This window comes from Simochromis diagramma, unplaced genomic scaffold (assembly GCF_900408965.1).
Source record: "Simochromis diagramma unplaced genomic scaffold, fSimDia1.1 OVJJ01000566.1, whole genome shotgun sequence".
Taxonomy (NCBI): Eukaryota; Metazoa; Chordata; class Actinopteri; order Cichliformes; family Cichlidae; genus Simochromis; species Simochromis diagramma.
Window position 1 is genome coordinate 488,394 of NW_024387387.1, and position 11,768 is coordinate 500,161.

The 11,768-nt window shown below is 40.7% G+C and overlaps 1 protein-coding gene across 7 annotated transcripts in view; it reads right to left on the minus strand.

Annotated features, from left to right (window-relative positions):
- Positions 1-11,768, minus strand: part of LOC120720229 (alpha-tectorin-like) — a 57,057-nt gene that overhangs the window by 12,032 nt on the left and 33,257 nt on the right. The gene's annotated exons all lie outside the window — the stretch shown is intronic.

An 11,768-nucleotide genomic window follows, 5' to 3' on the forward strand; every position in this document is an offset into this window, starting at 1 on the left:
GTTCTACAAGTTGTGCCTCCATCGCTTGTGTGTCCAGATCACACGCTGCACTGCCGTGCTGCGCCGTCTTTTTTGCTGACATTTGTGTTTGCGCGTGCGCAGTGTGACAAACTGCGGTGACACCCTCACGACGGTCGCGAGGATTTCAAACAGGTTTGAAATCCTCACGACCAAGCGATTGATGATCGGGAGCTGGTCGTGAGGTGTTAATCGCTTCTCGTTACCCCACGTATACTACACGATGCACGACGCACGATGAAGGCCAAAATTGGGCCGATCGCCAAAACGGTCGCACGACTCAAAAATCGGCTCAAAATGGGCCAAAAATCGCACAGTGTAAGCCCAGCATTAGACACTTTGGGGGTTGTTAAGTTGTTTACATATTAATTATATTTTTACCAGCTGTTTTTATTATTGAGAATTTTAATTGTAAATTTTGTGTCACAGTTTCTCAACAGTACCTGTTTTACCCCTTTAAGACCTACCATAGAACCAAGTCCGCCAGAGCTTATATTATATTTTTACATGCTGTGGAGCCATTTTTGGGAGCATTTCAAGTTGCTATACATCAATACAACCATTATAGCCCAACTTTTAATAATATGTCTGCATTAAGTGCATGGTAATTACATAAATTGCAAAAAAGTGCAATAAACTACAAAAAAATTGAAAATCGTTTTTGCTTTTTTAACATATATTTCTAGTTAGAGAAATTTAAGAGGCTTATCCCTCAAAACTGTAAATACAACAAAGTTGCACAAAATAGTTTCCTACCACAGGAAATTTATTTTAAGTGTCTTCATAGTTTTATTTTTGAAATACACCAATTGTTATATACTGCAGGAAAAACTAAAATAAATATTATAGTGCAAATTTGCAAAAAAGCAGCATATGCATCAAAATAAACTATTTCCAGCAGTGCAATATGAGTCCCAAGCATCCCAGAAACGACACAGAAAGTCATAAAGTCAAAGATAACTTTTAAAAACACCAGTATAAGCTCATGAGGCCCTGATGGTAAAAAACTACATTTCCGCGAAAATGACGTCACTTCCGGTTTCGGGCAGGTCATGGCGGACATGCGATAGTTCGCGCTGACGTTTATTTCAACATAGGAAGTGTTATGAACAGCTGATCAGATCGGCAAAGCGTGTTTCTGGAATATTATGTTTTTGTTCCTGCAAGTTCTTTTTATGCAGTTTTTGAAAAGCTATATGTGGAAGTAAACCGTGACCTAGGACAAGCTGATGGCATAAGATGTAAGTACAACTCCTCCGGTTTCATATGCAAAAAAAACTTATTGCGCTAGCTTACGTGGTTGCAGTGCTACCGGGATTTAAAAATAGTTAGGCAACGCAGAGCGTGCCCGCTCCAATCGGTTTTAAAGGGTTAATTTGTTTACTGGTTTGCTCACTTTATTGTATGTTTTTTTTTTACTTTTTTTAATAGATAACTAAACCGCCAGGGCAGACCCGATGGCATTTTCATGCTTTGCAGCGTCATTTATTCTTACAATGATCACACGGTTGCTGTACCAGTACATTCAACGTCTGCAGCTTTCCCGCTGCCAGCCACATAACAACCAACAACCACACAGAACAGAGCACAGGTTTTAAGCTGGCGAGGCGTGATTGTAGATCCCGTGGCAGTAAGTCCATCTCACCTGCAGCGGCATCGCAAAACACATCCCGCCACGTACCCCTTCACCCTGAGGTCGGGGCGCAGCCTGTGAGGCGTAGCTACAACTATTCAATTCAATTCAATTCAATTTTATTTATATAGCGCCAAATCACAACAAAATTCTCCTCAAGGCGCTTCATAGGTACAGAGAAAAACCCAACAATCATATGACCCCCTATGAGCAAGCACTTTGGCGACAGTGGGAAGGAAAAACTCCCTTTTAACAGGAAGAAACCTCCGGCAGAACCAGGCTCAGGGAGGGGCGGCCATCTGCTGCGACCGGTTGGGGTGAGAGAAGGAAGACAGGATAAAAGACATGCTGTGGAAGAGAGACAGAGGTTAATAACAGATATGATTCAATGCAGAGAGGTCTATTAATACATAGTGAGTGAGAAAGGTGACTGGAAAGGAAAAACTCAATGCATCGTGGGAATCCCCCGGGGGCCTATGTCTATTGCAGCATAACTAAGAGAGGATTCAGGGTCACCTGGTCCAGCCCTAACTATATGCTTTAGCAAAAAGGAAAGTTTTAAGCCTAATCTTAAAAGTAGAGATAGTGTCTGTCTCCCGAATCCAAACTGGAAGCTGGTTCCACAGAAGAGGGGCCTGAAAACTAAAGGCTCTGCCTCCCATTCTACTTTTAAATACTCTAGGAACAACAAGTAGTTCTGCAGAGCGAGAGCGAAGTGCTCTAATAGGGTGATATGGTACTACAAGGTCATTAAGATAAGATGGGGCCTGATTATTTAAGACCTTGTATGTGAGGAGCAGGATTTTGAATTCAATTCTGGATTTAACACGAAGCCAATGAAGGGAAGCCAAAACAGGAGAAATATGCTCTCTCTTTCTAGTCCCTGTCAGGACTCTTGCTGCAGCATTTTGGATTAGCTGAAGGCTTTTCAGTGAGTTTTTAGGACATCCTGATAATAATGAATTACAGTAGTCCAGCCTGGAAGTAATAAATGCATGAACTAGTTTTTCAGCGTCACTCTGAGACAGGATATTTCTAATTTTAGAGATGTTGCGCAAATGGAAGAACACAGTCTTGCATATTTGTTTAATATGTGCATTGAAGGACATGTCCTGGTCAAAAATGACTCCAAGGTTCCTCACAGCATTACTGGAGGCCAAGGTAATGCCATCCAGAGTAAGAATCTGGTTAGATACCATATTTCTAGGCTTTTCAGGGCCGAGTACAATAACCTCAGTTTTATCTAAATTAAGAAGCAGAAAGTTAGCGGCCATCCAGGTCTTTATGTCTTTAAGACATTCCTGCAGTTTAACTAATTGGTGTGTGTTATTTGGCTTCATGGACAGATAGAGGTGGGTGTCATCTGCATAGCAGTGAAAATGTATGCTATGTCTTCTAATGATGCTGCCTAAGGGAAGCATGTATAATGTAAACAGAATTGGTCCTAGCACTGAACCCTGTGGAACTCCATAATTAACCTCAGTGTGTGAAGAGGACTCTCCATTTACATGTACAAATTGGAGTCTATTAGATAGATATGATACAAACCACTGCAGTGCAGTACCCGTAATACCTACAGCATGTTCTAATCGCTCTAATAGGATATTATGGTCGACAGTATTGAATGCTGCACTAAGGTCTAGCAGGACAAGCACAGAGATGAGTCCACTGTCAGAGGCCATAAGAAGATCATTTGTAACCTTCACTAAAGCTGTTTCTGTGCTGTGATGAGCTCTGAAACCTGACTGAAACTCTTCAAATAAACCATTCCTCTGCAGATGATCTGTTAGCTGTTTGACAACTACTCTTTCAAGGATGTTTGATATGAAAGGAAGGTTGGAGATTGGCCTATAATTAGCTAAGACTGCTGGGTCTAGAGATGGCTTTTTGAGTAAAGGTTTAACTACAGCCAGCTTGAAGGCCTGTGGTACATAGCCGATTATTAGAGATAGGTTGATCATATTTAAGATCGAAGAATTAATTAATGGCAGGACTTCTTTGAGCAGTTTTGTAGGGATGGGGTCTAAAAGACACTGATGGTTTGGAGGAAGTAATTATTGAAGTTAACTCAGAAAGATCAATTGGAGAAAAAGAGTCTAACTTAACATCAATGGTACTAAGAGTAGCTGTAGATAATATTACATCTGTGGGATGATTACTGGTAATTTTTTCTCTAATGATAAAAATTTTATTTGTGAAGAAGTTCATGAAGTCATTACTAGTTAAGGTTAAAGGGATGGTTGGCTCAAAAGAGCTCTAACTTTTTGTCAGCCTGGCTACAGTGCTGAAGAGAAACCTGGGGTTGTTCTTATTTTCTTCAATCAGTGATGAATAGTAAGATGTTCTGGCTTTGCGGAGGGCTTTCTTATAAAGCAGCAAACTATTTCTCCAGGCTAAATGATGATCCTCTAGATTTGTGACACGCCATTTCCTCTCCAGATTACGAGTCTTCTGCTTTAGGGTACGTGTTTGAGAATTATACCACGGAGTCAGGTACTTCTGATTAGAGACCTTAGTTTTCACAGGAGCTACAGTATCCAGAGTCGTACGTAGTGAGGAGGTGAAATTATTAACAAGATAATCGACCTCTGTTGGGGTAGCGTTCAGATAGCTGCTCTGCTCTGTGTTGGTACAGGGCATTGAAGATGATAACAGTGGGTGGATTATATTCTTAAACTTAGTTACAGCGCTTTCAGAAAGACATCTACTTTGATAAAGTCTACTTTCCACTGCTGTGTAATCAATTATTGTAAATGTAAATGTTATCAGGAAATGATCAGACAGGAGAGGGTTTTCAGGAAACACTGTTAAATGTTCAGTTTCTATGCCATATGTTAAAACAAGATCTAGAGTGTGATTAAAGTGGTGGGTGGGTTCTTTTACATTTTGAGAGAAGCCAATTGAGTCTAATAACAGATTAAATGCCATGTTGAGGCTGTCATTTTTAGCATCTACATGGATGTTAAAATCACCCACAATAATTATTTTATCTGAGCTCAGAACTAAATTAGATATAAAGTCTGAGAAATCAGACAGAAACTCTGTGTAAGGCCCAGGTGGACGATAGATGATAACAAGTAAGACTGGTTTCTGAGTTTCACAGCTGGGGTGGACAATGTTAAGCATCAGGCTTTCAAATGAATTAAAAGTCTGTCTTGGTCTTTCATTAATTAATAGGCTGGTGTGAAAAATTGCTGCCACACCGCCCCCTCGGCCTGTGCTTCGAGGTTTCTGGTAGTTAGAATGACTCGGGGGTGTTGATTCATTTAAACTAACATAATCATCCTGCTGCAACCAGGTTTCTGTAAGGCAGAGTAAATCGATTTGTTGATCAATTATTAAGTCATGTACTAACAGAGACTTGGAGGAGAGAGACCTAATATTTAATAATCCACATTTCACTGTTTTACTCTTTGGTTCAGATGTGGATACTGTATTGTTCTTTCTTTGTGATTGTTTATGTTTAAGTTGTTTGTTGCTGGTTTTTAGTTTGTTTTTTGTCTGTTTGGGAGCTGACACAGTCTCTATGGAGATGGGTTTTTGGGGGGGTAGCAGGAGGAGAGAAGCTGCAGAGAGGCGTGTAAGACTGCAACTCTGCTTCCTGGTCCCAACTCTGGATAGTCATATTTTGGGGGGTTTAATAAATTTGTTCATATTTCTAGAAATGAGAGCTGCTCCATCCAAAGTGGGATGGATGCCGTCTCTCCTAACAAGACCAGGTTTCCTCCAGAAGGTTTGCCAATTATCTATGAAGCCCACATCGTTTCTGGGACACCACTCAGACAGCCAGCAATTTAAGGAGAACATGCGGCTAAACATGTCACTCCTGGTCTGATTGGGGAGGGGACCAGAGAAAACTACAGAGTCCGACATTGTACAACAACTAAACACACCACCTGAAGCATTCAGCATGTAGTGAGCTCCAATGTACGATTCTGATTGCACCGACTCATCCCCGCACTCCTTTTCTTTGCCCTGCTCACACTAACACGCTGCTTTGTCTGCAAGACTGAGTCGCATCATAGAGCAGCTGCACACATACGTCTGCTTGTCACACATACGTCTCCACACTCACTGAACCATGCCACGCAGGAGGACTCTGGTAGAGGATGTAATATGATAGACAACATGAGAGCGTGCTGGCCTCTGGAAGTAGTGATCTGTCAGTCGCAAACAAAACGGCTCTTAGACCCGACTCTTTGACGTGAATGACGCGAGCCGGCTCCTTATTGGGAGCCGTGGGTTTTTTTTTTTTTTTCTTTCTCTCACCCTCTCTCGCACTTTTTTTCCGCTTCACTCAGCATGCGAGCCTTGTGCTTTACGCTGGGAAGAGGGGGTAGGGGCGGTAGTTACACTCTCAGTAGCACAGGAACAGAGCAGGAGGGAGAGAGAGAGAGAAAGAGAGCCAGGGACAACAACATCACATTAGAAAGGTATAGTAATCATCCACAACTATTTTCAGTTGCAGATGATAAAGGATTCAGAAAGTTTATTCATGCAGGTCCATATGACAGAGAATATGCATGTTCTTTTTGTTTTCATATTTTAATTTATATTTAATTGTGTTGTGGTTTGCAGTGTTTTGTGTTGTTTTACTTTAAATTTGTAAAAGGAAAAACTGAAAAATTAAATAGTTAAAAGTTGAAATGTGAATAGTTGATTTTTGTATTATATGATTTATTTATTACATTTTATGTGGAGTGAATAAATAAAAGTATATTTACAGTGGCCCCTAAAGACAAAACACATAAAAACTCCAAAACGTACAAAAGACAACAGAAGTGCTCCAGGATGCTGGGCACAGTGGTGAGCTTTTGTTATCTTGTGGCTACACAAGCCAGCAAGTACCAACGACCGGATTTGGTGTGTGGTAGTAACAGGTAAATGAACATTTTTTTAAGATTATTTGAATATATATGAGTGCTTGTGTATTAATACACAAACAATACACATATGCTTTCAATTGTGTAATTTAAGTGATCTAGTAGCTCTGCTTTGGAAGTTCAGTTCATGCTAGAAATGTGTTTTGGATTTGGAAGGGCTTTTTGGAGTTTGTACGTGCTTTGTCTCTAGGGGCCACCGTATATATTTATATATAAACATATGTAAATAAAACCTTTTTTTTTTACAGTAGTAATTCCTTTTGTACATAATTTTATATTATTGTTAATAATAAATAAATTAAAGCAACAAAACAACCTGAAGAGCCGGTTCGGAGCCGAAAGAGCCGGTTCTCTAAAAAGAGCCGGAAATCCCATCACTAGTTGGAAGAGAGGCTGGACCAGACAGCACGCAGCCCTTGGGTGTGGCAGGGCCCCCGCACACCTCCGTCTCCAGCTTGGCAGGTCCCGCTGGTACGCCAGCCTCGGGATCACCCCGAACCAGTCCTTCCTGTGCGCTGTCCACCCTTACAATAATCACACAATTTCTCTAACAGTACATTCAACGGCTGCAGCTCGCCCGCTGACAGCCATACACATCACCACCACCAACAACGACACAAGCAGAGCACAGGTTTTAAGCCAGCGAGGCGTGACTGTAGACGTGGTACAGGTGAGTCCATCTCACCTATAGTGGCATCGCAGACCAGCCCCAATAATAAAGCATTTTCTATTTAATTATAAACGTTGTCGTAATTATGTCCTGGGTTTTAACTAGGAAAAACACTTAAGGTCGTAAAAAGTAATTGCGATTTAGCAATTCAATGACGTATCCACCTTATTTATTGGAAAGTATCGGTATTGATATCGACGATACTGGCCCGTATTTACTTGGTATCTGATCAATACCAAAATATGCAGTATCACACAGCACTACTGCTCAGGTTTCAGTCAGAGCTCTCGCTCTGCTTCAGGAAGCTGCATCAGGTGATGTCCACATACTCAGCATCACTGCAGAGGACATTAATGAGACTCTGAGCTTAAAGCCAGCTGCCCTCCGAGGGCCTGAATCCGTGAACAGAGAGTGTGTGACCTTCATTCACTGCTGATGTTCACTCAGTCTGCAAACATGATCTCTGCCACAGGTGGAGACTAAACAGCCACAGTGATGGAAACACAAAGATCTGCTAAAACATCAGGCTTCATCCTACTCACATAGAGCTGCTCGTACTGCTGTCCATAATACGTGATGGGACATGAGCTGATGTCCAACACTGAAGACTGATAGGACCACTGAGCACCTGAAGACACAAAGACACATGAGAGCTGTGAGCTACAGTCTGTTAGCTGGTCGGACAAACAGGAAAAGCTGAAGGCTGAAAAACTGACTTCATGAATGGATTAAACAGCGTTTGTTCACCAATCAGTGTAAAGCTTTACTATGACATCATCAGTTAGCTGTCCTTGGAAACAAACATAACAGGAAACGACAGCTTGATAGACTTCTGGATACTGAAGATAATAAAACTGCAAAGATGAGAAGTTCAATTGAAAAGGGCTTTTTGTTTTGCTTTATTGTTAAAGAATAATAATAAAAAAAAAGATAAAACTTTGCTGACGATGTCAGATTATTTGTACTTAAAGCTTTCTTCATCGTCACTCTCATGTTTTTGTACTCGAGTATTTTGAGGACACTTGCAAAATGGCTGCCAGGTGTGTGCGTTTACCTGTCAGTGCAATGAGAGCACACAGGCAGAGCAGAGGGCGGAGCATGTTGGAGAGGGCCAATCAGCTGACAGAAACCTGAAACACAAACACATTTTGAGAAAACTGCATGAAATTCTAACATTTATAGTCAGTTTATTTATACTTTAAGCTTTTCTGTAAAGTTTAACTTCACAAACATAAAGTTTGAAGCCTTCACCATCCAGAGAATAAAATGTGATCATGTGTTGTAAACCGGTTTGTATTAAGTTCACTTCATATGTGTTGTATGGATTCATCAAACCAAACATTATTTCTGTTTTGACTTACAGAGTTCAGTATTTGCCTCGAGCATAAACATGAACATGAGCTTTGTTTCTGTGGAAAACCAACCTGTGCTGTTTGTGATTCTGCTGAAAACAAGAACACAACAATCAGTTATTGTAGTTTGAAGTGTTTAATGTGTCAAATTATACACAAACACAAACTCTGTCACAGCAGTGATACAAAGACAAACTTATAGATGGCATAAAACATTATCAGCTCTATATAACATCACACATTAACAAAATACAAAACACTTTATTCAGTAAAAACACAAAAACCCTGTCATGTGACGCTGTGTTCGGACTCTTTGTCAGCTTTGACGTGTTCACAGGTTTCTGTCATCGGGACCTGAGCAGCAGCTTCCTTTAGATAAGGTTAAATAAAAGTGGGCGTGTCTTCAGCCTGAGGCGTTCGGGGCTCCAGAGTAAAAATAAATGTTTATTAAAGTAAAGATGTGTTCAGGCATCACAGTTTATCTGGGCAGAAGTCACACTCACGTCTCTGACCAGACTACCCAAGCATCACCAACCAATCACAGCACTGCATTCCTCCGACAGCACCTGTAAGCTGACAGTGTTGATTGGTCCAGGTCTGACAAACTGGTGTTCGCTAACCAGCTGAAGCTCATCAACGATGGACATGAGAAGCTTTATTAGAAAGAAAAGTGAGGGAGGGGCAGGAGGGCGAGTCACCAGCTTGTTGGAAATTCACCAAATTATTCCAACAATGCAAAGCTGGCTTTACTTTATGTGTCAGTCAAAGTTTATTTATACAGCACGTTTAAAACAACCTGTTGACCAAAGTGCTGTAGAAGTTATACAAATATACACTGCATACAAACAGTCAGTAAATAAACAATAAATAATAAATCAGATAAAACAAGTAAATAAAAGTGTGAGTGCATAAAAAGCCAGGATATTGAGCTCAGCTCGAGCTGAAAGTAAGCGAGGTTCCTGACAGGAAACACTAACAGACCGACGGCACTGTCGTATCCATGCAACAGGTTGGGATGTTCAAATAAAATGTTTCTGTTTCACTTTAGTTCAGTTTGAGGAAGTTTGTCTCCAACAATGATAAATTAGACAAACATTCAAATCTATTCTCTGTGGAGCTTTGTGCTCCAAGCACATCAGGAAAGGATCTCCTGACGTCCAGTAAGAACAGGAGGAATGATGACCACCAGCCCCAAAACACTGAACTCAGCTTTTAACATCTGGATAAAACACTAAAAGTCGGCTTTCACACCTTCATCTGTCTGTGATATGTTTGTTGTGCAGTCTGTTAACAGTCCTAACACTGATGTGTTGTTCAGCTCTGAAATGTGTCCACTGAGCCGTCCTGATGTGTGTTACAAGAGGCAGAGCAAGAGTCCAGGTGTGCAGCTCGTCTTACCTGCAGCTCTGATGGAGGATGAGGAGGATGAAGGCTGCTGCTCAGGAGGCTCTCTGGTGATTGTGCAGGTGGTGTCTCTGTGAAGAAGACGCTGCTCTCTCCGTCCGTCTCTCTTTATGTGGATCCTGGAGAGCGGGGATGGAGGTGGAGTCCATGGTGGAGCCACCTGATGGGAACCTCCCACTGATGGATGCTTATTCAGCCTCTTCTTACACAAACAGGACAACAGCAACAGGAAACACTAAAATAAGTTTGTCACTGCAGGATTAAAGACATTCAACAATAATGCTCTTCATGTCTTCTTAAAGCTCTTTGTCCTGCTAACAGCTGTGATGCAACTGCGTCTACATTTTGTTCACACTCTTCATGACTGTGGTGTAATGTAAAAAGACATTTGACCTCACCTATGGGCTCAAAATGTGGTCATAAATATTTTGTACTTTTTGTAAATCAGTTTTGTATGTGTAAAAAAGATTTGGATCATATCATAGTTTTATATCAGAGACTCCATAATGGTTAATGGGATGTTGAACCTTTCACATAGACGGAGTCAGAGTTTCTGTTTCACTCATGTTGAACTTGTGTTGGTGTGGAGGCAGCTGTGACTATGGGCTCTTTAAAGAAACAGTTCACATTTCAACAGTAACACAACATTACTAACAGAAGCTGGAGTCACATTAGAAATCTTTTTGAGAAGACACAAAAACAATGCGTCTTCTTCACGGTGCCATGTTCCATTATGTAAAGGCTCTTTGTCAGTTTGACGTATGTCAGATGTAAGAGCTTTACTGAACTCGTGAAGCTTTCAAAGGATCAGAGTTATGAAATGTGTGTTTTCATAATACAGGAAAAAGAAGTGTCAAATGTAACAGAGCAGGAAGATCTGTGCTTTTCTCTGAGCTGATGAGGAACAGCAGGTTAATTAAAGTGTAAATACCTCTTTAGTTCCAGGTAGAAAGTCACTGAGACCTGCAGCAACCGAGAACCAGAACTTTCTTTCCTCAGTGCACTATTACTTCTGTATTGTACTCCAGACACATTTATTGATAAAGCTAAAATCAATAAAAATAAATGAAAATGAAAAATGAAAACACTGCATGATAATTGATCAATACTCTGTCCAGATAAATAGATTTTTATATGGATAATGGTGAAGGGACTGGTTCCTATATAGCACTTTTCTAATGTATCTGAGCACTCAAAGCACGTTACACAACTTTCTTTCTATGCTTGTTCTCAGTGCTACCTATCTAACACTGACACACATTCATATGTGAGCACCATGAAATTATTATCTTGACCAAGGTCACTTGGCATGAAGACCTGAGCAGACTAGGATCGACCAGCCCACCTTCTGGTTAGTAAGTGACCTGCACAACCTCCTGAGGTACAGCCTATATAGTGTGCAAGATTGATGAGATATGTGTAAGCATGTTGGACAGGGTCAGTCAGCTGACATTTCAATGCCTCTGACTGGACAGAAAGCTGCATGATATGTTAAAGTTGTAAAACATATACAGTGTTGTACATTGTTATACAATATAAAACAAATGTCGTCATGCTTCTTCATTCATCCGTGAAAATGGAGTCATCACACTGACATTTGACAGATTTGCTCTCCAAACTGCAACAAAGCACAATTTTCTATAAATATAGCTTGAAGCCTTGAAGCCATGTGTTGTAACCGTGTTTGTAACAAGTTCACTTAATTTATAGTGTATGGAATCATAAATACCAAACACTATTTCCTTTTGACGTAACTGTGAGCAGTTGTGCCCTACATTAATGGCACTGTGATTATCAAAACATCAAGT